This window comes from Anolis sagrei, chromosome 10 (assembly GCF_037176765.1).
Source record: "Anolis sagrei isolate rAnoSag1 chromosome 10, rAnoSag1.mat, whole genome shotgun sequence".
Lineage (NCBI taxonomy): Eukaryota > Metazoa > Chordata > Lepidosauria > Squamata > Dactyloidae > Anolis > Anolis sagrei.
In genome coordinates, this window is record NC_090030.1 from 15134446 (window position 1) to 15161238 (window position 26793).

General features: G+C 41.0%; 1 protein-coding gene across 3 annotated transcripts in view; it reads left to right on the forward strand.

The window, feature by feature from the left end:
- Positions 1-12229: 12229 nt before the first annotated feature.
- Positions 12230-26793, forward strand: part of TMLHE (trimethyllysine hydroxylase, epsilon) — a 37692-nt gene continuing 23128 nt past the window's right edge. Inside the window, exons 1-2 of one of the 3 annotated variants that reach the window (XM_067471552.1) lie at positions 12230-12329; positions 19779-19929. The gene's annotated coding sequence lies outside the window, so the exon portion shown is untranslated. The remainder of the gene's footprint in view (positions 12330-19778; positions 19930-26793) is intronic. The other 2 variants (XM_067471553.1, XM_060756268.2) reach the window with 2 other exon arrangements.

Consider the following 26793-nt stretch of genomic DNA (forward strand, 5'->3'; position numbering starts at 1 on the left):
CTTGGGCCTTGTGTTCGCTGTATTTAATTTTTGTTCTGCAATTTAATATACGTGTTTTGTAGAAATATTTTTAATATGTATATTTTATATAATGTTTCTGATGGTAATATGTAATGAGCTATTGAATTCAATATGCAACTCAGTTTTCGAAACCCTGAAATCAGAAAAAGTATTTGCTGACTAATGTAATGCGCTGTTGTAGATTCACTGATTATTTAGAGAGGATTGTGAGATTGCCTGTGTGATTTCCTGAAGCTCAAAGTGAGCAAGATTCAAGTCAGGAGAATGATGAGAAATCTGACTTGGAAAGTGCAGGCTTTCAAGGTCAATCAGAGGAGCCAGAAACTGCAACATTAGATAAGGAGTTAGATGAGGAAATGCATGATACAGAAGGCTCTTGGGGGTAAAAACACCCGGAGCTATGGAGATGAACAAATTTTATTTATTTATTTATTTATTTGCAGCATTTTTACCCCACCCTTCTCAACCCCTGGAGGGGGACTCAGAGTGGCTAACACAGGCAGTAATTTGATGCCACAATATACATAAACACCAATATAAACCATAAATACATAAAAGGTTAGAAACAGTAACAATTAATTATATAATCACACAATCACCTAATCACATATCCGTTTCCAGTTATCATAACAATCATCTGGTCTAGTTCCATGTTCAAGGGTCTTTGTTTACAGATTAGTGCTGAAAATAGGCATCGTAGCTCGGTGTGATTGCGTGGGAAAGTTGGAGAGAGATTTGTGGGAAACAACATGACTTCATGAGTGTCTATTAATTAGCAGATTGTTTACCTAAGGATTAATTCAGGCAACGTAGCATTCGAATGAGAAGCTAGGCCTGAGTTTTATGATCCTTGTATCAAGTCAAGCTTCAATTTGGATTTAAGTATCCTGGAAGTGTTCTATATTCTTGTTTTCTCTGCTCAAGTTTTACTAAGTATATTTTGTACTTGTGATTTTGGGGCTATTCCTGGACTGTGTTACTTTTGGATTTCTGTTTGGTGATCACCTATTGCTAAACCTTTTTGGATTATACCTTTTCTCTCTTTATTCTTACTTTTTCATATATTTTATGTGTTTTTACAATAAACTGTTTGGTTATACTCTGGACTCTTGTGTGGTGTCACAGTCATAGGTGTTTCCAGGCCTGCGGTGCAACACGCGCAGAGGCAAAAAGTGCGCTCTTTATAATTTGGCCAAATAAGTGTGCATTACATTGGCTGCTTGCTTATAATTCCCTCAATGGAAAGAAAAACCTTGGGGGTGCATCAATGCTGTAGAATGAATCCACTTTAACCACCTTGGTTCAATATTATGGAGTCATAGTTTGGGATCATGGGGCCTGCCAAAGAATACTGATGCCTCACAAAATTACAAATCCCAACATTGCATAGCATTGAGCCATAGCAGCTAAATTAGAGGCGGCATCCCTCAAAATAGGCACTTTAGCTATTCTTGAAGTTGCTTCCACTTTTGCTTTGACTCAGCGTTCAGATGATTGTTATTACATGAATCTAATGCACACCCTAATTTTGGGAAGGTAGGTAAAGGTAAAGGTAAAGGTAAAGGTAAAGGCTTTCCCCTGACATTGAGTCCAGTCATGTCCGACTCTGGGGGTTTGTGCTCCTCTCCATTTCTAAGCCGAAGAGCCGGCATTGTCCATAGACACCTCCAAGGTCATGTGGCCAGCATTACTGCATGGAGCGCCGTTACCTTCCTGCCGGAGTGGTACCTATTGATCTACTTTTCGAACTGTTGGCAGAAGCTGGGGCTGACAGCGGAAGCTCATGCCACACCCGGATTCGAGCCTGCGACCTTTCGATCAACAAGCTGAGCAGGTCAGCAGATTAACCTACTGCGCCACCAAAGTACTTTACCCAAAAAAGGTGAGCATTAGATTCAAGTAACTATGGTATATTGCCTGCTGAGATGCTGGCCCTCCTTTCCTTCTTGGAATCCCCATTGAGCCAGATGGATGGCTTTGGCTGAAAGCTATTTCCATCCCCTCCCAGATGTGCAAATCCAGGAAAAGAAACAACCGAGAAGAAGGAAAATGGTGTCCCAGGGCTGAAGTGGACCAGAAAGCAGCCCTGACACCAGGCCCAAGGGGAGGGAAGGAGGCTGACCTCTCCCAGGCTCTGCCGTTCTCATCCTGGCGCGTTTCTCAGCCGCTGGAGTGGAACCAAGAAGAGATCAGCTGGGAATGAGCGGATAAACATCCAAGCTAGGACTTCCTTCCTACCCCAAAGAAGCTGTTACTCTGTTCTTTTCCAAACAGAGAAAAGGAAAGCATATTAGAGAACATTACATTATATGCAAAAAAAAAAAAAAAACCCAATCCAAGCAAATAAACAATTGTATATGAATTGCAATATGTCACATTTCAGAAACTTTAGGAGCACAGTGAGAATCGACCCCATCTACATTGCCATATAATAAATGTAGTTTGAAAATGCATAACATGGTCAATGAAGGACACTTCTACACTGCCCTTATACCCCAGGATCTGATTCTAGATTATCTGCTTATCCCAGATTATATGACAGGGGAGACTCATATAATCCAGTTTAAAGAAAATAATCTGGGATTAGATCCTAGGGGTATAGGGATAGTGTAGAATGGGCTAAAACTCATATAATACAGTTCAATTACATTATATGTGTCTACTTACTTACTTAGGCGATCCCTCATAGCTCGAGGATGATGGTCCTCCAAGTCTGGTGTCTCGGCACTGGTTCCGTAGGTGGCTCTGGAGTCCTATTCTTGATGTGCATGATCACCCACAGTTAGGACATTGGTTTCCAGGTGGAAGGCAGTCCCAGTCAGGGTTGGTTTGATGCACCTTCCTCTTGGCACATTTCTCCCTTTCACTCTCCAACCGTATCTCTTCCAATTCTGCAACACTGCTGGTCATAGCTGACCTCCGTCTCCCAAAGCAGTTGCTCTACTCCGAATTCAAGAATGGAAAACTAATGTTGGTGGGCAGGAAAAGAGATTTAAAGATGGGCTCAAAGCCAACCTTAAAAACTCTGGCATAGACACTGAGAACTGGGAAGCCCTGGCCCTTGAGCGCTCTAGCTGGAGGTCAGCTGTGACCAGCAGTGCTGTAGAATTTGAAGAGGCACGAACGGAGGGCAAAAGAGAGAAACATGCCAAGAGGAAGGCTTGTCAAGCCAACCCCGACTGAGACCGCCTTCCACCTGGAAACCATTGCCCTCACTATGGGAGAAGATGCAGGTTAAGAATAGGGCTGCACAGTCATCTACGGACCCGCCGCCAGTACACTGATCCTGGAAGACTATCCTACTCGGACAACGAGGGATCGCCTAAGTAAGTAAGTAATTGTGTAAGCTTTTCTAGTTGAAGTTCAAAACACCTGGAGGGCCGAAGTTTGCCCAGGCTTGGTGTAGATGGATACCTCCAGTCCAAAAAGTTCAAAACAGATGGAATTTGTAGGTTGTATAATCCCTATGCATTATATTTTGAGCACCGATTTTACACAAGTCAAGTGATCGTGTCCTTATCCATGAGAATAGTTAGATGTTGAGCTCTTTTCCGGTCTGCATGAGAATGAGAGGCAGTGAAGGGCAAGAGACGACTTACACATAACTCTCAGAAAGGTCAAGTCAGGCATGCTTTATCGCTGTATCTCTAGTATGCTGTTTGGGGTGAAGGGGCAAACATTGGGCCACAACACTCACACCAAATATCTCCCAAAGGAACCTCAACTGGGTGACTCACCCAATGAGCTCAGCACAGAGGCATCTTTGGCCTCCATGGGAAGTTATCATTGCATGCCTTTCCTGGGATTCCTGGGGGCTGTATGGGTTGAGACTGCCCCATATCTCCTGCTAGGCAACACAACCCATCTCCCTGGACATCAATGAAGCTCTTTGCTTTTTTTCCATAACCTTGGAGAATCCAAGCTGGTCTTGGAGCAAAGGGCTCTGTACATAGGAGGAGAATAAGGGTGCATCTCTACACTGCTGAACAAATGCAGTTTGAAACCACTTTGATTGCTATGGTTCAATGCTATGAGATCCTGGGAGTTGTAGGGGGGGGGGACTTGGGGGGCTTCACCCCCCCCCCCAAAATTCTCATGGTGGTTCGCGAAAAGGCTTTACTGGTGCATTATTTAAACTGTTATGTTTATTCATATCATGATCAGATCACCATACTCAATATATCCCATATGCATGGGGGTTTTGGGGTAACGATACGAAAGGTTTGCTAGGGCAGACCCTCTTTCACTCAGACTCAGCCCCCCCCCCGAAAGAAACTTAGCCCCCCCCCCCCCCCCCGCCCCTGCCCGAATCGAAATCCTGGCTACGGGCCTGGGTGGCATCAGCCCTCTTTGGCAGAAAAGAACTTATAAAACTACAACTCCCAGTGTTCCGTAAGATCAAGCCACAGCACTCAATGTGGTGGTCAAACTGCATTAATTCTACAGTGTAGACCAGGGGTCCTCAAACTAAGGCCTGAGGGCCAGAAACCCCGGCCAAGGTCATTTACTCGGCCCTCGCTCAGGATCAACCTAAGTCTGAAACAACTTGAAAACACACAACAACAACAATCGTATCTCATCAGCCAAAAGCAGGTCCACACTTCTCATTGAAATACTAATAAGTTTATATTTGTTAAAATTGTTTTTCATTTTAACTATTTTTGAAGGCTTTCATGGCCAGAATCACTGGGTTGTTGTAGTTTTTTTCGGGCTATATGGCCATGTTCTAGAGGCATTCTCTCCTGACATTTCACCTGCATCTATGGCAAGCATCCTCAGAGGTTGTGAGGCCTGTTAGAATTAGGAAAATGGGTTTATATATCTGTGGACTATTGTATTGTTTTTAAGTGGGGGGTTTTTTGCACTACAAATAAGATGTGAAGTGTGTATAGGAATTCATTCGTGGTTTTTTAAAAATTATAATCCAGTCCTCCAACAGTTTGAAGGACTGTGACCTGGCCATCTGTTTAGAAAGTTTGAGGACCCCTGGTGTAGACACATTCCTATATATGGCCCCATTTACACTGCAGTTTCTGAATCCAGATTATCTCTTTTGAACTGGATTATTTGAGTCTACACTGCTATAACTTTGAATATGCATTGAATATGTTTAACTGTGAAGTTTTAATACTGTTTATATTTAATTCTGCTTTAATGTTTGTTTATTTGAATATATTTTAAATTGTGTACTAATGCTTTTCAGTTAAGACGCTTTGAATCCCCTTCAGGAGAGATAAAGCAGATTATTATTATTATTATTATTATTATTATTATTATTATTAATGCAATCCCAAGTGACAGCGGAATTGATGAGAAGCAACTAGAAAAGCTTACACAATATGAGGATTTAAAGATCAAACTGCAAAGACTCTGGCACAAGCCAGTAAAGGTGGTCCCAGTGGTGATCAGCACACTGGGTGCAGTGCCTAAAGACCTTGGCCTGCACTTAAAAACAATCGGAGTGACAAAACTGCCATCTGTCATCTGCAAAAGGTCACCCTACTTGGACCTGCACACATTATTCACTGATATATCACACAGTTCTAGATACTTGGGAAGTGTCCAACGTGTGATCAAATACAGAACCCAGCATAGTGATCTTGTTTGTTGTGTACTAATCTTGTTATGTATGAAATAACAATAACAACAACAACAACACTTGAAAATGTTACCTTCCTCTCTTCACAGCTCAAGGCAGGCTACAATACAATCAAACACATCCTCATAAAATGCATACAACAAAATGTATATATTGAAACACATTACTATAAAATACATATATTCAAATACATAGTACACAGATTGAAATGCAATGGAACAGAATAAGGAAATTGCTATGTTTCAGCCTCTAGGAATTTCTTCTAGGTCTTCCAGCACAATTCTGTGGTTAACTTCTGTAATAAGTTGACCATGGAATTGCACCGGAGGACACAGAGATTCCTAGAGAGAATGTCTCTGGTCCATTCGTAAATAATCAAATCTACAAAAGTCCAAACTGCAAATGTAGACACAACAAAGTGCTTCTAGTCCTTCTGCACAAACATGAATGGCCCAGGTCTATTCAAGCTTTGGCAATGGCCTCTTCAAGCTTTAGGTTTGGAGGACATCTAGTGGACAAGCTTTTGTCCTTCACACACATATATATTGCTAGCATTTTTCCTCATTTACACTGCCATATAATGCAGTTCGAAACTGCTTTGTATAGCCAGTGTAGACACATATAACACAGTTCGATACCCATCAGAGGTCACCCACAAAAAGAACAACACACTGCCATAGAAATGCATAGACAGATAATCCAAACTCTGGAAAAATCTGAAACACACAACACTTATGAAAACTGACTTTTATATTTTATTGATTGGGTTGCTGTGATTTTTCTGGGCGGTATGGCCATGTTCCAGAAGCATTCTCTCCTAACATTTTGCCTACATCTATGACAGGCATCCTCAGAGATTGTGAGGTCTGTTGGAAACCAGGCAAGTGGGGTTTATATAGCTGTGGATGGCCTTTCAGCTTCAAAGCTTGGCTGCTTCCTGCCTAAAATCAGGACAGTAAATAAAGAGCAACACTCAGAAAACAGGGAAATTACAGTCAGGAAACAATCAGAGCCAGCTAAAATCTCCCAACAAAGGATCCCCCAGCAGCAAGCAGCCAGGCTTTAAAGCTGCAAGGCCATTCAATGCTAATCAAGGTGGCCAATTGCAACATTCACACTTGCCTCCAACAGACAAGAGTTCTTTCTCCCATCCTGGACATTCCACTGATATATAAAGCCCACTTGCCTAGTTTCCAACAGACCTCACAACCTCTGAGAATGTCTGCTATAAATGTAGGCAAAATGTCAGAAGAGAATGCATCTGGAACATGGGCAGTAGCCCAGAAAACTCACAGCAACCCAGTGATTCTGGCCATGAAAGCCTTCAACAACACATTTTATAGATTGAGTGATATTTTAATATTGTTAAACAATTTGCAAATTGTTTGATTTCTCTTTAAAATCACATATTTGTTCTAACTCTGAATTGTTTGTGTCACTTTTAACTCTGATTTCACAATGTAACACGGTTTTTGTTCCCTGGGTTATAAATGTTATCTCCTAATTGGTTCTATAATTTAAAACATAGAATCATAGAATCAAAGAGTTGGAAGAGACCTCATGGGCCATCCAGTCCAACCCCCTGCCAAGAAGCAGGAATATTGCATTCAAGCCCTATGAGGAGCGGCTTGAGGAGCTGGGCGTGTTTAGCCTGAAGAAGAGAAGGCTGAGAGGGGATATGATGGCCATGTATAAATATGTAAGAGGAAGCCACAGGGAGGAGGGAGAAAGCTTGTTTTCTGCTTCCCTGGAGACTAGGACGCGGAACAATGGCTTCAAACTACAAGAGAGGAGATTCCATCAGAACATGAGGAAGCACTTCCTGATTGTAAGAGCCGTTCAGCAGTGGAACTCTCTGTCCCGGAGTGTGGTGGAGGCTCCTTCTTTGGAAGCTTTTAAACAGAGGCTGGATGGCCATCTGTCAGGGGTGGTTTGAATGCAATATTCCTGCTTCTTGGCAGGGGGTTGGACTGGATGGCCCATGAGGTCTCTTCCAACTCTTTGATTCTATGATTCTATGAAAGCACCCCTGACAGATGGCCATCCAGCCTCTGTTCATGGGGAAAGAAACTTTGTTTCTGCAAGACCTCCTGCTATAGCACATGATGCTCTAGTGTTTCAATGAATATCTCATTGAGTCTCAACCAATACAACATCATTTGTGTCACAAAGACATTGTTTCTGGAGTGGAACAACTACTTTCAAAGTAAGGACCATACAATGAAACAGGAAATAACACTTTCAAACCAGGAACCAAACATTTTTCATATTTTATTACATAGTGTCATTTCTAATGTGTGTTTAGGTGCCTTGGGTCCCATCATTGGGAGAAAGAAGGCATATAAATGAATGAATGAGCAAACAAAACATAACATAAATATATTGTCAAAGGATTTCATGGCCAGTATCACTGGGCTGTTGTAGGTTTCTTTGGGCTATATGGCCATGTTCTAGAGCAGGGGCCCTCAAACTAAGGCCCGAGGGCCGGATACGGCCCTCCAAGGTCATTTACCCGGCCCTTGCTCAGGGTCAACCTAAGTCTGAAACGACTTTAAAGCACAAAACAACAACAACAACAACAATCCTATCTCATCAGCTGAACGCAGGCCCACACTTCCCATTGAAATACTAATACGTTTATATAGTATTATTTATTTATTTATTTATTTGATGCACTTATTAACCGCCATTCTCAGCCCTTACGGGCGACTCATGGCGGTGTACAGTACACATAAAAAGACAGTTACAAAGGCCAGTATCAACAACATATAACTATACGACAAATACAAGTACATAAAAATCCGCTTCGTCTCTTAGTACTAGCCATTAGGCTTGTTTGATCAAGAAAAAAATTGGGTCTAAACTCGCTTTGTTTCCAGGGGGCGCCAGCGTTTCAAATTTCTGAGGACTTCCAAAATTTAAGATTTTAAAATTTCAAAATTTACAAAATTTCGTTAATTATGAATCGATTCGTTAATGGAGGATGCGATTGCGCAATGTGCTTAAAACACCTCCAAACGGGACAGGGGGAACTTCTGAAATTCAGGATGAAATTAAAATACATTAAGTTAGTAAAAATACAAATTAAAATCATTTAAAATTAATTAAATAATAAAATAATAAAATAAATAATAAAATAAATAATAAAATAAATAATAAAATAAAATAATAAAATAAGTAATAAGATAATAAAATATCCATTCCATCTGAACATGAGGAAGAACTTCCTGACTGCGAGAGCCATTCAGCAGTGGAACTCTCTGCCCCGGAGTGTGGTGGAGGCTCCTTCTTTGGAAGCTTTTAAACAGAGGTTGGATGGCCATCTGTCAGGGGTGATTTGAATGCAATATTCCTGCTCCTTGGCAGGGGGTTGGACTGGATGGCCCATGAGGTCTCTATGATTCTATGATCTCCAGGAGGAGGAGGAGGAGGAGGATGGGGAGGAAAGGCAATGCTGGCACCTTTTCTCTCCTTTTCCCTTTAATTACGAAATAATTACGAAATAATTACGAAATAATTACGAAATAATTACGAAAATTTGGGAAAATTGTTTTGATTCTTAATTACTCTTCACACTATTCCTGCATGGCTCAATATTGGATCGTAAGCTAATTTAAATACGAATTAATAACAACTTTAGAAACTAACGAACACGATCAAACAAGCCTACTAGCCATCCCCTGCCACGCGTTGCTGTGGCCCACATGGGGGTTCTGTGTGGGAGGTTTGGCCCAATTCTATCGTTGGTGGGGTTCAGAATGCTCTGTGATTGTAGGTGAACTATAAATCCCAGGAACTACAACTCCCAAATGTCAAGGTTATATTTTCCCCAAACTCCACTAGTGTTCACATTTGGGCATATTGAGTATTCATGTAGAGTTTGGTCCAGATCCATCATTGTTTGAGTCCACAGTGATCTGTGGATATAGGTGAACTACAACTCCAAAACCAAAGGACACTGCCCACCAAACCCTTCCAGTATTTTCCATTTGTCATGGGAGAACTGCGTGCCAAGTTTGGTTCAATTCCATCGTTGGTGGGGTTCAGAATTCTCTTTGATTGTAGGTGAACTATAAATCCCATCAAGTGAAGGACATATATTGGGTTGTTAGGTGTCTTGTGTCCAATGAACATTACATTTTTAAATTTGTTCATTTTAATTATTGTATTGTATTGTCGAAGGCTTTCATGGCTGGAATCACTAGGTTCTTGTGGGTTTCTTCGGGCTATAGGGCCATGTTCTAGAGGCATTTCTCCTGACATTTCGCCTGCATCTATGGCAAGCATCCTCAGAGGTAGTGAGGCCTGTTGGAAATAGGACAATGGGTTTATATATCTGTGGAATGGCTGGGGTGGGGCAAAGAGCTCTTCTACTAAAGCTAGGTGTGAATGTTTCAACTGACATTAGCATTTGAAGGCCTGCCTGAGCCTGGGAAAATCTTTTGTTGAGAGGTGTTAAGATGTGCCCCACCCCAGCCAGAAGGGACAGAGAGTTTCATCTATGCTGATGATTGTGCCATTACTGCTCAAGCAGGGAGCTTTGAGATGGTTGAACAGAAGCTCTCCGAAGCTCTAGGTGCTCTTACTGCCTATTACAGGGAAAACCAACTGATTCCTAATCCATCTACAACACAGACATGTGCCTTTCATCTCAAGAACAGACAAGCATCCCGAGCTCTGAGGATCACCTGGGAAGAAATCCCACTGGAGCATTGCAGCGCACCCAAATACCTGGGAGTCATCTGGACCGTGCTCTGACCTACAAGAAGCACTGCCTGAACATCAAGCAAAAAGTGGACGCTAGAAACAACATCATACGAAAGCTGACTGGCATAACCTGGGGTTCACAACCAGATACAGTGAAGACATCTGCCCTTGCGCTATGCTATTCTGCTGCTGAGTATGCATGCCCAGTGTGGAACACATCTCACCACGCTAAAACAGTGGATGTGGCTCTTAATGAGACATGCCGCATTATCACGGGGTGTCTGTGCCCTACACCACTGGAGAAATTACGGTATTGCATCACCTGACATCCGCCGGGAAGTAGAAGCCAATAGTGAAAGGACTAAGGCAGAGACATCTCCAGCTCATCCCTTGTTTGGGTATCAGCCAGCATGTCAACGACTTAAATCGAGAAATAGTTTTCTAAGATCGCTGGAACACTTCAGCAAGCAAGAGTCCAAAAGTGGCAGGCTCAAACCCAGCACCTCAATCCGTGGGTGATACCAAATGAGAGACTCCCTCGTGGGCACACAGAAGAAGACTGGGCGACTTGGAAGGCGCTGAACAGACTGCGCTCTGGCACCACGAGATGCAGAGCCAACCTTAAGAAATGGGGCCACAAAGTGGAGCCCACAACATGTGAGTGCGGAGAAGAGCAAACCACTGACCACCTGCTGCAATGCACCCTGAGCCCTGCCACATGCACAATGGAGGACCTTCTCATAATAACACCAGAGGCACTCCAAATGGCCAGATACTGGTCAAAGGACGTTTAATCAACTACCAAGTTTGCAAAATTTGTGCTTTTTTAAAAATCTGTTTGTTTTGTTCTGTTAGAAATGTAATACAATGTTCTGGTTGCGGATGACACGATAAATATATACTTATTTTTATCCCATATTACGTTGATCTCAAGGCAAATAACAAATGTCAATACATATGCTACCCCTCTATTCTGTTTTGGTTAGACCACATCTGGAATATTGTGTCCAGTTCTGGGCACCACAATTCAAGAGAGATATTGACAAGCTGGAATGTGTCCAGAGGAGAGCGACTAAAACAATAAAAGGTTGGAGAACAAGCCCTATGAGGAGCGGCTTAAGGAGCTGGCCATGTTTAGCCTGAAGAAGAGAAGGCTGAGAGGGGATATGACAGCCATGTATAAATATGTGAGAGGAAGCCACAGGGAGGAGGGAGCTATCTTGTTTTCTGCTTCTTTGGAAACTAGGACGCGGAACAATGGCTTCAAACTACAAGAGAGGAGATTCCATCTGAACACGAGGAAGAACTTCCTGACTGTGAGAGCCGTTCAGCAGTGGAACTCTCTGCCCCGGAGTGTGGTGGAGGCTCCTTCTTTGGAAGCTTTTAAACAGAGGCTGGGTGGCCATCTGTCAGGGGTGATTTGAATGCAATATTCCTGCTTCTTGGCAGGGGGTTGGACTGGATGGCCCATGAGGTCTCTTCCAACTCTTTGATTCTATGATTCTATATCTCTAAAGCACAGCAAATGCATGTAAACATATGAATATAAACATTTTTTTTTAAAAAACCAATTCAATCATTGTGCCATTGAACATAAAAATTAGAATACAATTGAAACTCAAGTAACAAAGGTTGGATCTATTCTACACTGCCAAATAATGCAGTTTGAACCTGGGTTATACGTTCATAATGCAGTTCAAATTGCATCAGATGGATCTACACTGCTAAAAACAACTCTTCATCCAAGCAACAGCTGCTCACTCCAAAGAGGCACAACCCCTCTGTTTTTATAGTCGACCACAGGCATCTATTGGCATCACTTCCGGTTTCCATAAGCGGGGCACAAAGGAGATTTGCCACGCAGTGTTCCATTGGGAGCCGGAAATGTTGCCTCTCCCATTCATTCTTCTCACTTCCTGGGAAGCCGCTCTTCCTTTTGGACTCGATGGTAGTCCTTACTCAAGGGGCGGGGCTGTGCCACCCAGGAGGGAGAGCTTGAAAGGTAAGGCTAAGCTCCTCATAATAATAATCATTATCACAATAATAATAGATTATAATGAGGCTCTTTGGGAACTTTTTGGAGATGTGTCTTCCTGGGTGCATGGAGCATGTGAAGCTAAAGAAAAAAGAGTGCCTCTGAGCATGGGCAGAGTTGCAGAGTTTATACTCCCTGGCAAGAAAGGAGCCTGCACTATTGAATTCATGCAGTTTGGCACTACTTCAATTGCTATGGCTCAGTGCTATGAGATCCTGGGAGTTGTAGTTTTACAATGGGACTAAATCTGTGTTTTAGATTTTGGATTTTTTCTTCTTCCTCAGATTTTGGAATTAGGAATTGTGGGAGTTGGAAGCTATTGACCCATATTGTATTATTATTAGTATTACATTGTATTACATTATAATATTATTAATATATATATATATATACAACATATTATATTATTAGCACAGCACAATATTAGTTTTATACTAGCCGTGCCCTGCCACACGTTGCTGTGGCCCACATGGGGATTCTGTGTGGGAGGTTTAGCCCAATTCTATCGTTGGTGGGATTCAGAATGCTCTGTGATTGTAGGTGAACTATAAATCCCAGCAACTACAACTCCCAAATGTCAAGATTGTATTTTCCCTAAAGTCCACCAGTGTTCACATTTGGGCATATTGAGTATTCATGTAGAGTTTGGTGCAGATCCATCATTTTTAAGTCCACAGTGCTCTCCAAAACCAAAGGACACTGCCCACCAAACCCTTCCAGTATTTGCTGTTGGTCCTGGGAGAACTGTGTACCAAATTTGGTTCAATTCCACCGTTGGTGGGGTTCAGAAGGCTCTTTGATTGTCCAAACACCTGGAGGGCCAAAGTTTGCCCATGCCTGACTGTAGATGAATGCATTTAATAAACACTTTTAACTCATAGAATCCTAGAGTTGGAAGAGACCTCATGGGCCATCCAGTCCAACCCCCTTCCAAGAAGCAGGAAAATCACATTCAAAGCACCCCCGACAGATGGCCATCCAGCCTCTGCTTAAAAGCCTCCAAAGAAGGAGCCTCCACCACACTCTGCGGCAGAGAGTTCCACTGCTGAACAGCTCTCTCTCACAGTTAGAAAGTTCTTCCTCATGTTCAGGTGGAATCTCCTTTCCTGTAGTTCAGTGTTTCTCAATCTTGGGGTCGGGACCCGTGCAAGGGTCGTGAGGGGGTGTCAGAGGGGTCGCTGAAGACCATCAGAAAACGAAGTATTTTCTGTTGGTCATGGGGTTTCTGTGTGGGAAGTTTGGCCCAATTCTATTGTTGCTGGCGTTCAGAATGCTCTTTGATTGTAGGTGAACTATAAATCCCAGCAACTACAACTCCCAAATATCAACATCTATTTCCCCCAAATTCCACTAGTATTCACATTTAGGCATATTGAGTATTTGTGCCAAGTTTGGTCCAGATCCATGATTGTTTGAGTCCACAGTGCTCTCTGGATGTAGGTGAACTACAACTCCCAAACTCAAGGTCAATGCCCCCCAAACCCTTCCAGAATTTTCTCTTGGTCATGGGAGTTCTGTGTGCCAAATTTGGTTCAATTCCATTATTAGTAGAGTTCAGAGTGCTCTTTGATTGTAGGTGAACTATAAATCCCAGCAACTTCCACTCACAAATGACGAAATTAATTCCCCCCCATCCCCACCAGTATTCAAATTTGGGCATATCAGGTATTTGTGCCAAATTTGGTCCAGTGAATGAAAACACCTCTTGCATATCAGATATTTACATTGCGATTCATAACAATAGTAAAATTGCAGTTGTGAAGCAGCAATGAAATTAATGTTGTGGTTGTAGGGTTACCACAACATGAGAATCAGTATTAACAGATCACCACTTTAGAAAGGACGAGAACCACTGCGCTAGGGAATCCTTGGAGTTGTAGTTTGGTTAGGCACCAGCCCTCTTTGGGAGTGAATTCTAAAGATACTGCAAAACTACAACTCCCGGGCGTCCATAGCCTTGAACCATGGTGGTCCAAGTGGTGCCAAACTGCATTCGTTCTGCAGTGGAGATGCACCCTTTGCACTTATCTGTGGTGCTGTTGCTGAGAGAGGAATGGGAGCTTTCAAGTGGAATCAGACAGTAAAAACCGTGGGAAAATCAGCTGAGTTAGCTTCTAGCTGTCATTAAACTCAAGCCTAAATAAATAAATAGTTGCAAAGCCCGCCCTGTCTCTTCCTTGCCCTTTGATCAGCTTCTTAATTTCTTTGCCCGGAGCTCAGCCAAGGTTTGGGATTGGACTTTTTGCTCAGGTCTGGAGTGCAAAGCTGCTGCTGAAATAGCCTTTTTTTAAGGAATGGGAATTGTTTCTTTGTAAAGCAGACTATTTAATATACTGTATATACTACAGAGATTCCATCTGAACATTAGGAAGAACTAGGTTCTTGCGGGTTTTTGATGAACCAGCCTGGACACAGCATATTATTTGAGAACACAGAAATGCTGGACCACACCAACAACCACCATGTCAGGCTACACAGAGAAGCCATTGAAATCCACAAGCATGTGGACAATTTCAACAGAAAGGAAGAGACCATGAAAATGAACAAAATGTGGCTACCAGTATTTAAAAACTATAAAATTACAACAGCAAAACAGCAGAGAGGAAACAACCAGGCACATCTTAACACCTCTCAACAAAAGATTTTCCCAGGCTCAGGCAGGCCTTCAAATGCTAATGAAGGTGGTCAGCTGAAACATTCACACCTAGCTCCAGCAGAGAGAAGTTCTTTGCCCCACCCCAGCCATTCCACAGATATATAAACCCATTGTCCTAATTCCAACAGACCTCACTACCTCTGAGGATGCTTGCCATAGATGCAGGCGAAACGTCAGGAGAAATGCCTCTAGAACATGGCCCTATAGCCCGAAAAAACCCACAAGAACCTAGTGATTCCAGCCATGAAAGCCTTCGACAATAAATTAGGAAGAACTTCCTGACTGTGAGAGCTGTTCAGCAGTGGAACTCTCTGCCCCAGAGTGTGGTAGAGGCTCCTTCTTTGGAAGCTTTTAAACAGAGGCTAGATAGCCATCTGTTGGGGGTGCTTTGAATGCAGTTTTCCTGCTTCTTGGCAGGGGGTTGGACTGGATGACCCATGAGGTCTCTTCCAACTTCTATGAATATGTAAGTAATGTACCATATATACTCGAGTATAAGCCAACCCAAGTATAAGCCGAGACACCTAATTTTACCCCCCAAAACTGGGGAACCGTATTCACTCGAGTATAAGCCGAGGGTGGGAAATGCAGCTGCTACTAGTAAATTTCAAAATAAAAATAGATACCAATAAAATTACTTTAATTGAGCCATCAGTAGGTTAAAGGTTTTTGAATATTTACATAAAACTGTAATTTAAGATAAGACTGTCCAACTCTGATTCAACCATTATTCTAACCGTCTTTAATCTAAATGTGCTTACGTATCCTTCCAATAATAATAAAGAGAGCAAAATAATAAGTGCAATAAAAATAATAATAGAGTAAAACATGGAAATGTAATAATAATAGTAAATATAATAAATAATAATAATAAATAAAAATTATTCTAACCTTCTTCGATCTAAATATGCTTACGTATCCTTGTAATAATAATAAAGAGAGCAAAATAATAAGTGCAATAAAATAATAATAGAGTAAAAAATGGAAATGTAATAATAGTAAATATAATAATAATAAATAATAATAAAATTATTCTAACCTTCTTCGATATAAATATGCTTACGTATCCTTCCAATAATAATAAAGAGAGCAAAATTATAAGTGCAATAAAAATAATAAGAGTAAAAATGGAAATGTAATAATAACAAATATAATAAATAATAATAATAAATAAAGTTATTCTAACCTTCTTCAATCTAAATATGCTTACGTATCCTTCCAATAATAATGAAGAGAGCAAATTAATAAGTGCAATAAAAATAATAATAGAGTAAAATGGAAATGTAATAATAACAAATATAAATGATAATAATAAATAAATAAAGTTATTCTAACCTTCTCCAATCTAAATGTGCTTACGTATCTTTCCAATAATAATAAAGAGAGCAAAATAGTAAGTGCAATAAAAATAATAATAGAGTAAAAAATTGAAATGTAATAATAACAGTAAATATAATAAATAATAATAATTAAAAATTATTCTAACCTTCTTCAGTATAAATATGCTTATGTATCCTTCCAATAATAATAGAGCAAAATAATAAGTGCAATAAAAAAATAATAGTGTAAAAATGGAAATGTAATAATAACAGTAAATATAATAAATAATAATATTAAATAAAAATTATTCTAACCTTCTTCAGTATAAATATGCTATTGCTTACATATCCTTCCAATAATAATGAAGAGAGCAATATAATAAGTGCAATAAAAATAATAATAGAGTAAAAAATGGAACTGTAATAATAACAGTAATAATAGAGTAAAATAATCAGTTTAATAACAATAATAATTAATGGAGTAAAATAACAAAAATAAATAGAGTAAAAGAATAGATGCAATAATAATAATTATAGAGTAAAATAATAAATGTAATAAAAATAAAAATAAGAGAGTAAAATAATATAAATGAAATAATAATAATAATAAACAGAGTAAAATAATAAATGTAATAACAACAACAGCAAAAAATAAATAACTTTGGCATGAGTATAAGCTGAAGGGGGCTTTTTCAGCCTAAAAGGGAGGCTGAAAAACTAGGGTTATACTCAAGTATATACAATATATGCACATAAACTTCAGAGGTGATGGATGAGAACAACCTTTGGGCAGGCAAACATTTCCCAGATGCAATTTGAACTCACACTCAGATTGGAAGAAGAGATTATTTGGTGCTTTGGAAGACCATTTTCATCCATTGGCTGAATATGTATCCAAGTATAGCTAACCTTCCAAATTTTCAGGTTTCTCTTTTGTGGATTTGATTCCTAGGTGCAGTGCTCTTTACCAGGGAAGGCTAAAGACCTTGTAGCTTCCTGGAATTCCATAACATTGTGCCAAGTGGGATCAAAGTGCATAAATTATACAGTGCACATGCAGATCCGACTGTCATCAGCAACCTGATAGTTCCAAGAACTTTATTATGTCATTCCCCAGTAGCTTCATATACCGTATGTACTTGAGTATAAGCCGACCTGAATATAAGCAAAATTTACCACAAAATAAACTGGGGAAACATATTGACTCGAGTATAAGCCGAGGGTGGAAAATGCAGCAGCTACTGGTAAATTTCAAAATAAAAATAGATACCAATAAAATTACATTAATTTTATGTAAACCCAATTTACCTGTCCAAACGGATTCTCCCCTATGAACCATCAAGGTTATTAAGATCTTCTGGAGGGGCCCTGCTCTCGTTCCCTCCTCTTTCGCAATCGCGATTGGTGGGGACGAGGGACAGAGCCTTCTTGGTGGTGACCTCTCAGCTCTGGAACTCCCTCCTGATATCAGCCATTGATTGAGATTCTGGGTTTGAGCCTGCCACTTTTGGACTCTTGCTTGCTGAAGTGTTCCAGCAGAAATAGAAACTATTTCTCGATTTAAGTCATTGACGTGCTGACTGATACCCAAACAAGGGATGAGCTGGAGATGTCACTGCCTTGGCACTTTCACTATTGGCTGCTACTTCCCGGCGGATGTCAGGTGGTGCGATACCGGCTAGACAGTGTAATTTCTCCAGTGGTGTAGGGCGCAGACACCCCGTGATAACGCAGCATGTCTCATTAAGAGCCATATCTACTGTTTTAGCGTGTTGAGATGTGTTCCACACTGGGCATACATACTCAGCAGCAGAGTAGCATAGCGCAAGGGCTGATGTCTTCACTGTGTCTGGTTGTGATCCCGAGGTTGTGATCTCCAGGTTAACTATATTTCAGCATAGTTAAAATATTAGATTAGATTGATTAGATTAGGCGATCCCTCGTTGGACGAGTAAGATGGTCTTCCATTATGCGTTTCCTTGTGGGTTCGTAGGTGGCTGTGGAGCCCTATTCTTGACCCGCATCTTCTCCCACAGTGAGGGCATTGGTTTCCAGGTGGAAGGCGGTCCCAGTTGGGGTTGGCTTGACGCGCCTTCCTCCTGGCACATTTCTCTCTTTCGACCTCCACTTGTGCCTCCTCGAATTCTGTAGCACTGCAGTTAAAATATAGCACACTAAAAGTACATAAAACATCATCATAAAACAAACAACAACATAACATAGTATAAAAACAACAACCAAGCAAACAATCAATAGCCTGAGTAATAAACAGTTTCTAGGCTATTATTACAATGGAGGAAAATGTAAGAGTTATCTACAATTATTTTACTATCAGGTAATTTTTTAAATTTATATATATATATATATATATATATATATATATATATGGAGCCCCCGGTGGCGCAGTGGGTTAAAGCACTGAGCTGCTGAGCTTGTTGATCGAAAGGTCGCAGGTTCGATTCCAGGGAGCGACGTGAGCTTCCGCTGTCAGCCCTAGCTTCTGCCAACCTAGCAGTTCGAAAACATGCAAATGTGAGTAGATCAATAGGTACCGCTCCGGCGGGAGGGTAACGGCGCTCCATGCAGTCATGCTGGCCACATGACCTTGGAGGTGTCTACGGACAACGCTGGCTCTTCGGCTTAGAAATGGAGATGAGCACCACACCCCAGAGTCAGACATGACTGGACTTAATGTCAGGGGACTACCTTTACCTTTATATATATATACACATACATATATATTGTCGTGTCAGGAGAGACTTGAGAAACTGCAAGTCGCTTCTGGAGTGAGAGAATTGGCCGTCTGCAAGGACGTTGCCCAGGGGACGCCCAGATGATTTTGATGTTTTATCATCCTTGTGGGAGGCTTCTGTCATGTCCCCGCATGAGGAGCTGGAGCTGATAGAGGGAGCTCATCCGCCTCTCCCCGGATTCGAACCTGCGACCTGTCGGTCTTCAGTCCTGCCGGCACAGGGATTTAACCCACTGCGCCACTGGGGGCTCCTTAAAAAAAATCCCAATCACCTTGCTATTTGAAAAGGATATGAAATAATCAGATGTTCAAATCCTTCTCTGCTTTTAGAACATCTGGATGTTTCGTTTCAAATGGCTAAATACCTACCTATATGCAATAAGATTTGACTATTTCCTCCCTGGAGATCTGAAGTCTTATTTTTCCTTCTCCCTCCCTTTTTCAATAACAAGCCAACCCCTCGGCTAAGCTGTTTCGACCTCTGCCCGGCAGCTGGGAGGGGATAAAGGGCTATTAGCCGAAGCACCATTTTCTCCGTCTTAGATCTTCTCTGTTTCTGAGCAACAAGAGGCTCTGCCTTCTCTGCTTTTCTCTGGTCAACTTGTCCCTTTGCTCTTATCTCTGTTTGGAGATCAGTTGAACTTTCTTTCTTCATAGGCCTTTTTCTCTGCCTTCTCCTTCCTGTCCAGCCTCCCATATCAGATCCAGCCCAACCACTTCTGATGGATGTTTGACTAGTTCCATTTCTTGAAGACTTTCCTGCCTGATCGGGTCAGCAAATGGTCTCTCTGGTTCCTGTTTGGCTGAAGCTTGGAGGTAACACTGTGTCCTGCTTGACAGGTGATTTTTTTTTTTGAAACTTAAGAAAAGTTTTAAAACTTAAGTTACAAATAGTTATGAGTCTATAGACCAAGTTGGGATAGGGAAGTTATATGGGCTGGTGATTTTCCCTTCTATTATTGCTTTTCACTCAGATCTGGAATGGTGATTGATTTTATTATGTTATTTTGTATTGTTTATTTCATTTTGTTGCATTATGTATTTTGTTGTGTTTAATATTTTTTATTGTTTTGTATTATTCTTGGGCTCGGCCTCATGTTAGCTGCCCCGAGTCTCCATTGGGGAGATGGTGGCAGGATATAAATAAAGTTATTATTATTATTATTATTATTATTATTATTATTATTATTAGGTTCTTGTGGGTTTTTTCGGGCTATAGAGCCATGTTCTAGAGGCATTTCTTCTGACGTTTCGCCTGCATCTATGGCAAGCATCCTCAGAGGTAGTGAGGTCTGTTGGAAATAGGACAATGGGTTTATATATCTCCAGATATAGCTCCTCGCCCTCCTCCGCGCACTCCTCGACGACGCCAACTTCAAGGTGGCCCTGGGGGCCCTTGAGGGACTCCGCCTCCTGGCCTCTCGCTTGGTGGCAGAAGAAAAGGGGCGCGTAGGTGGTGACCCGGGGGTCCGGTGGCTGGAGCCGCTGGTGTCGGCAGCGGCCAAGGTCCTGGGCGATGCCAAGCTGGCCATCCGCCAGGAGTACCACCAGCTTTATATCTCCAGATATATAAACCCATTGTCCTATTTCCAACAGACCTCACTACCTCTGAGGATGCTTGCCATAGATGCAGGCGAAACGTCAGGAGAAATGCCTCTAGAACATGGCTCGATAGCCCGAAAAAACCCACAAGAACCTAGTGATTCCAGCTATGAAAGCCTTCGACAATACATTATTATTATTATTATTATTATTGTCAAAGGCTTTCATGGCTGGAATCACTGGGTTGTTGTAGGTTTTTTGGGCTATATGGCCATGTTCTAAAGGCATTTTCTCCTGACATTTCGCCTGCATCTATGGCAAGCATCCTCAGAGATAGTGAGATCCTCACTACCTCTGAGGATGCTTGCCATAGATGCAGGCGAAACGTCAGGAGAAATGCCTCTAGAACATGGCTCTATAGCCCGAAAAAACCCACAAGAACCTAGTGATTCCAGCCATGAAAGCATTCGACAATACATTATTATTATTATTGTCAAAGGCTTTCATGGCCGGAATCACTGGGTTGTTGTAGGTTTTTTTGGGCTATATGGCCATGTTCTAAAGGCATTTTCTCCTGACGTTTCGCCTGCATCTATGGCAAGCATCCTCAGAGATAGTGAGGTCCTCACTACCTCTGAGGATGCTTGCCATAGATGCAGGCGAAACGTCAGGAGAAAATGCCTTTAGAACATGGCCATGTAGCCTGAAAAAAACCTACAACTCATTATTATTATTATTATTATTATTATTATTATTATTAAATCCTTTTGCCAGCTGAACTTCAGACCTGAAGGTTGGGTTGCTGACCTGAAGGTTGCCAGCTCAAATTCGCAAGATGGGGTGAGCTCTCATCTATCAGCTCTAGCGTTCGGGGACATGTAAGAGGCCCCCTCCAGCTAACACATCCGGGCATCCCCTGGGCAACATCTCTGTAGATGGCCAATTCTCCCACACCAGAACCAACTTGCAGTATGTTCTCAAGTCGGCTAAAGTGTTTTTTTAATCGGCTAAAGTGTTTTTCTGTGTTTTACTTGTCATTTTGGGCTTGTCCCTTGTAAGCCACCTTGAGTCCATTAGGGGAGATGGTTGGCCGGGTATAAAAATAAAGTTATAACTATTATATTAGATAAGTCACTTCTGACACAATAGAAAAATTACTTTTAAAAACTGATCTGTTCTTCTAGGGCTTTACCTGGTTTTTGTAACCCTGGGTGCATCTACACTGTTTTTATTTGTCTTGTCAGGAGCGACTTGAGAAACTGCAAGTTGCTTCTGGTGTGAGAGAATTGGCTGTCTGCAAGGACGTTGCCCAGGGGACGCCCGGATGATTTGATGTTTTTATCATCCTTGTGGGAGGCTTCTCTCATGTCCCCGTATGAGGAGCTGGAGCTGATAGAGGGAGCTCATCCACCTCTCCCCCGATTCGAACCTGTGACTTGCTGGTCTTCAGTCCTGCCGGCACAGGGGTTTAACCCACTGTGCCACTGTGGGCTCCATCTACACTGTTTAATTCATCTACACTCCTTGTGTTGTGAGACAACAAAACGTCTCACAACACAAGGAGTGACCATCACTCAAAAAATTATGATTTTGTCATTTGGGAGTTGTAGTTGCTGGGATTTATAGTTCATTGGTTCTTTTGTTTTTAAGGTACTCATTATGCACAGAGCATTTATATATATATATATAGATGTGTTAATCTTTCCTATGTCTGGAGATGTTTGCGACACCCTGTGTTCTCAAAGATGTCTATTCTAGCTGACCGAAAAGCTACAAACGCTTTAAAAATAGTTATGAATATGATTTAGGGTGTGGGTTTTATCTTTGGCTCCTTAAATAGCCCGAATTAGTGGAAAAGGTAGTAAGAGAGGCTGTCTGGATGTGATCCAAGACTGCATGGAAACAAGTATGCAAAATTAGATTGAGAGCTGAGGGTCCTTTAACCGCAAAGCATGCTCAGTGTGTCTCTGGCACCCTTCAATGTTGGGATGGGAAAGGAGATAGAGAGACCGCATGGGAATGCAGATAACAGCTCAGGACTTCGGTGGGTGCTCAGTAACAAGGAGCCACCCAGCAGGTTTGTTGGAGCAAACATAGGTTTGTAAACATTTGCTTCTCAGTTCCTTGCTGTGGATTTATATCCTCAAACTCTGGGAATCAAAGTCCTCATAGTTTCTCATAGCTTCTTGGAGGGATTGCCTTGTCAAAATGAATTATGCTCATCTTTGTGTATGTTTTTTGTGTGTGTTTCCTGAGCTGTTTTCTACGAATTAGGATCTGAAAACTAATCCTGTAGCAGATTGTGAAGTGCTGTTTTTTTGCTTGCTTTCTCCAGCTAATAGCGTTCAACTTTCATACTTAGAGGTTGTGTTTATACATATTACCACTTGCATTTACCCCAGCTTTTTTGTTTGTCATGTTTTACCATAGTGTGAATTTGTTTTTTTCTTTAATTAAAGAAATTAGAGGGGAAATTGGTCAGCAACGCATGTTTTTCTGTCTTAACTCGCACTCAGCTGATATACTAGTAAATTGGACAAATGGGTTGTTGTAGGTTTTTCGGGCTATATGACCATGTTCTAGAAGCATTCTCTCCTGACGTTTCGCCTGCATCTATGGCAAGCATCCTCAGAGGTTGTAAGGTCTATTAGACAAAATTGTTTTTTTTTGTATTGGACAAGTTTAAATTGATATAGGATGCATTTAAACTGTAGAAATAATGCAGTTGGACATCACTTTAATTGTTGTGGATTAATGCTAAGGAATTGTGGGATTTATAGTTTTGCAAGAACTTTAGCCTTCTCTGCCTAAGGCCCCTTCCACACAGATGAATGAAATCACACATTGTCTGATTTGAACCGGAATATATGGCAGTGTGGACGCAGATAACCCAGATCAAAGCAGATATTGTGGGATTTTTTTGCCTTTATATTCTGGGTTATATGGCTGTGTGGAAGGGCCCTGAGAGAGCTGTTGCATGACCGAACTACAGATTCTTTAATTCAATATTCAGCCCCCTCCTAAATTATTCTGGGTTATATGGCTGTGTGGAAGGGCCCTGAGAGAGCTGTTGCATAACCGAACTACAGATCCCAGGATTCTTTAATTCAATATTCAGCCTCCTCCTAAACTATTCTGGGTTATATGGCTGTGTGGAAGGGCCCTGAGAAAGCTGTTGCATGACCGAACTACAGATCCCAGGATGCTTTAATTCAATATTCAGCCTCCTCCAAAACTATTCTGGGTTATATGGCTGTGTGGAAGGGTCCTGAGAGAGCTGTTGCATGACCGAACTACAGATCCCAGGATTCTTTAATTCAATATTCAGCCTCCTCCAAAACGTCTTTAGAGCCCATACAGCCATATAACCTAGAATACCAAGGCAAAAAATCCCACAATATCTGCTTTGTGTTGGAATATCTGAGGTCCCTTCCACACAGCCTTATATTCCAGAATATCAAGGCAGAAAATCCCAGAATATCTGCTTTGAACTAGGTTATCTTAGTCCACACTGCCATATATTCCACTTCAAAGCCGAATATGTGGGGTTTTATTCAGCTTTGTGGAAGTGGACCCAGAATATCAAGGCTGAAAATCCGACAATATCTGCTTTGTATTGGGATATCTGAGTCCACACTATCATATATTCCAGTTCAAAGCAGAATATGTGAGTTTTTATTCAGCTGTGTGGAAGGGGCCTTAGGAAGATTGTAGCCTTAAATTGATATTATAGTCCATTCCAATCCTTTTCACTAATATATTTCCCAATAGCAAGGTTAAAAAAAGCTTTATATGTGGCTGAAATCATGCTCTGGATCTGTGTTTTGTTTCCCAATTGTGTGCAACTTTGCATGGCCAGCCTTGGAAACCTTGACAAACCTGAAATCCCTTAAACAGTTTCGCAAGCTTCTCCTTTGCTTTTCTGGCATTGTTGCCATTCCAGCCTTGGCTTTTCCATAAGCAGATAAGGCCAGTTGGGGCTTTGTGAACATTCCTTGGGGATTAGAAAGACTTTTTGCCACCTCTGTAAACTGTACGTAAGTTAGATGCTCCGACAATATAAGAAACCCATTTTTGAACTATATGGAATTTTCCCCAGTGTTTTAAAGTGAGCCTCTTTTACTAAGCTAGTTTTTAATGATTTTGGCATTCATTTGTGTTAATTTGGAAGCTGAGAAAGGAAGAGGTTGGTTTTGAGAAGAAGCTATATCATATACATCCCATTTTTATTTATTTATTTATTTTGGTTGTGTCAGGAGCGACTTGAGAAACTGCAAGTCGCTTCGGGTGGGAGAGAATTGGCTGTCTGCAAGGACGTTGCCCAGGGGATGCCTGGATGGTTTTTTTTAATGTTTTACCACCCTTGTGGGAGGCTTCTCTCATATCCCCACACGGAGAGCTGGAGCTGACAGAGGGAGCTCATCCACGCTCTCCTCGAATTCGAACCTGCGACCTGTCAGTCTTCAGTCCTGCCGGCACATGGTTCTATGATTCTGCACCACCTGGGACTCCATTACATCCCATAATACTATGTAACACATTTTTTGTTCCTGGGTTAAAAATGTCATTTCCTCATTGGATCTATCATAAAAACATGGGGAAAGTTTATTAAACTGCAAAAACTTTGTTTTTACGGCAGGGACATCCTGCAGCACATTTTGCTATAGTTTTTCAATGAATGTCTCCTCGTGTCTCAAACCATTCAACATAGTTTGTGGGTGCTGTAAATCATATGGTTATGTATTTATTTATTTATTTATTTATTTATTTACTAACTACATTTATATGCCGCCCTTCTCACCCTGAAGGGGACTCAGAGCGGCTTACAAGTAAAAAGTAAATACAATATATTATATTATTACCATAGCACAATATTAATATTATATATTACATTGTACTATAGCACGATACTGTAATATTATTAGTAATATTACATTTAATATAAAATATATAATTATAATATATTATTAGTAGTAGTACTATATTGTATTACATTATAATATTATCAATATTATATGTATATACAATATATTATATTATATCTATATATGTAAAAATGCTCTGTGCATAATGAGTACCTTAAAAACAAAAGAACCAATGAACGAAATCACACCAAATTTGGCAACAAAACGTCTCACAACACAAGGAGTGACCATCACTCAAAACATTATGATTTCGTCATTTGGGAGTTGTAGTTGCTGGGATTTATAGTTCACCTACAATCCAAGAGCATTCTGAACTCCACCAACAATGGAATTAAACCAAACTTGGCACACAGAATTCCCATGACCAACAAAAAATACTGAAAGGGTTTGGTGGGCTTTGACCTTGAGTTTTGGAGTTGTAGTTCACCTACATCCAGAGAGCACTGTGGATTCAAACAATGATGGATCTGGACCAAACTTGGCATGAATGCTCCATATGCTCAAATATAAATACAGATGGAGTTGGGGGGAAATAGACCTTGACATTTGGGAGTTGTAGTTACTGGGATTTATAGTTCACCTGAAATCAAAGAGCATTTTGAACCCCAGCAATGATACAATTCCCACACAGAACCCCCATGACCAACAGAAAATACTGTTGTCTTTAGTAACCCTTCTGACACCCCTTCATGACCTCCCCAGGGGTCCCGACCCCCAGGTTGAGAAACACCGTAATAGAGGATAACATTGGAATCACTAGACTGGGCCACAGCAACGCGTGGCAGGGCATGGCTAGTATTATATTATATTATATTATATTATATTATATTATATTATATTATATTATATTATAAGCACAGTGCAGGAGACAAGATGGAACTGCCTTCCTGGCCCCTCTCTTCACTCTGATCTCAGAGCAGCGTGAATTTTAATTCATTGATGTTTTAACAATATCGTCTGTTTAAAAGTATTTCCAATGAAATTCTTACTTTATTTACATCTTTTAAAAGGATGTTCTTAGATCCCAGCCTTGGGAGAAAGATGGGATATACATTTTAAAAAAACTTGAATAATCTCTCATGAATAGTGCAGCGTTGGAGTGTAAGCTTTGAACATGGCCATATAGCCCGAAAAAACCCACAAGAACTTAGTGATTCCAGCCATGAAAGCCTTCGACAATACATTGTAAGCTTTGTGTTTGGAAATTCTTATTCCGAATCTGGCAATCCATCTAAAC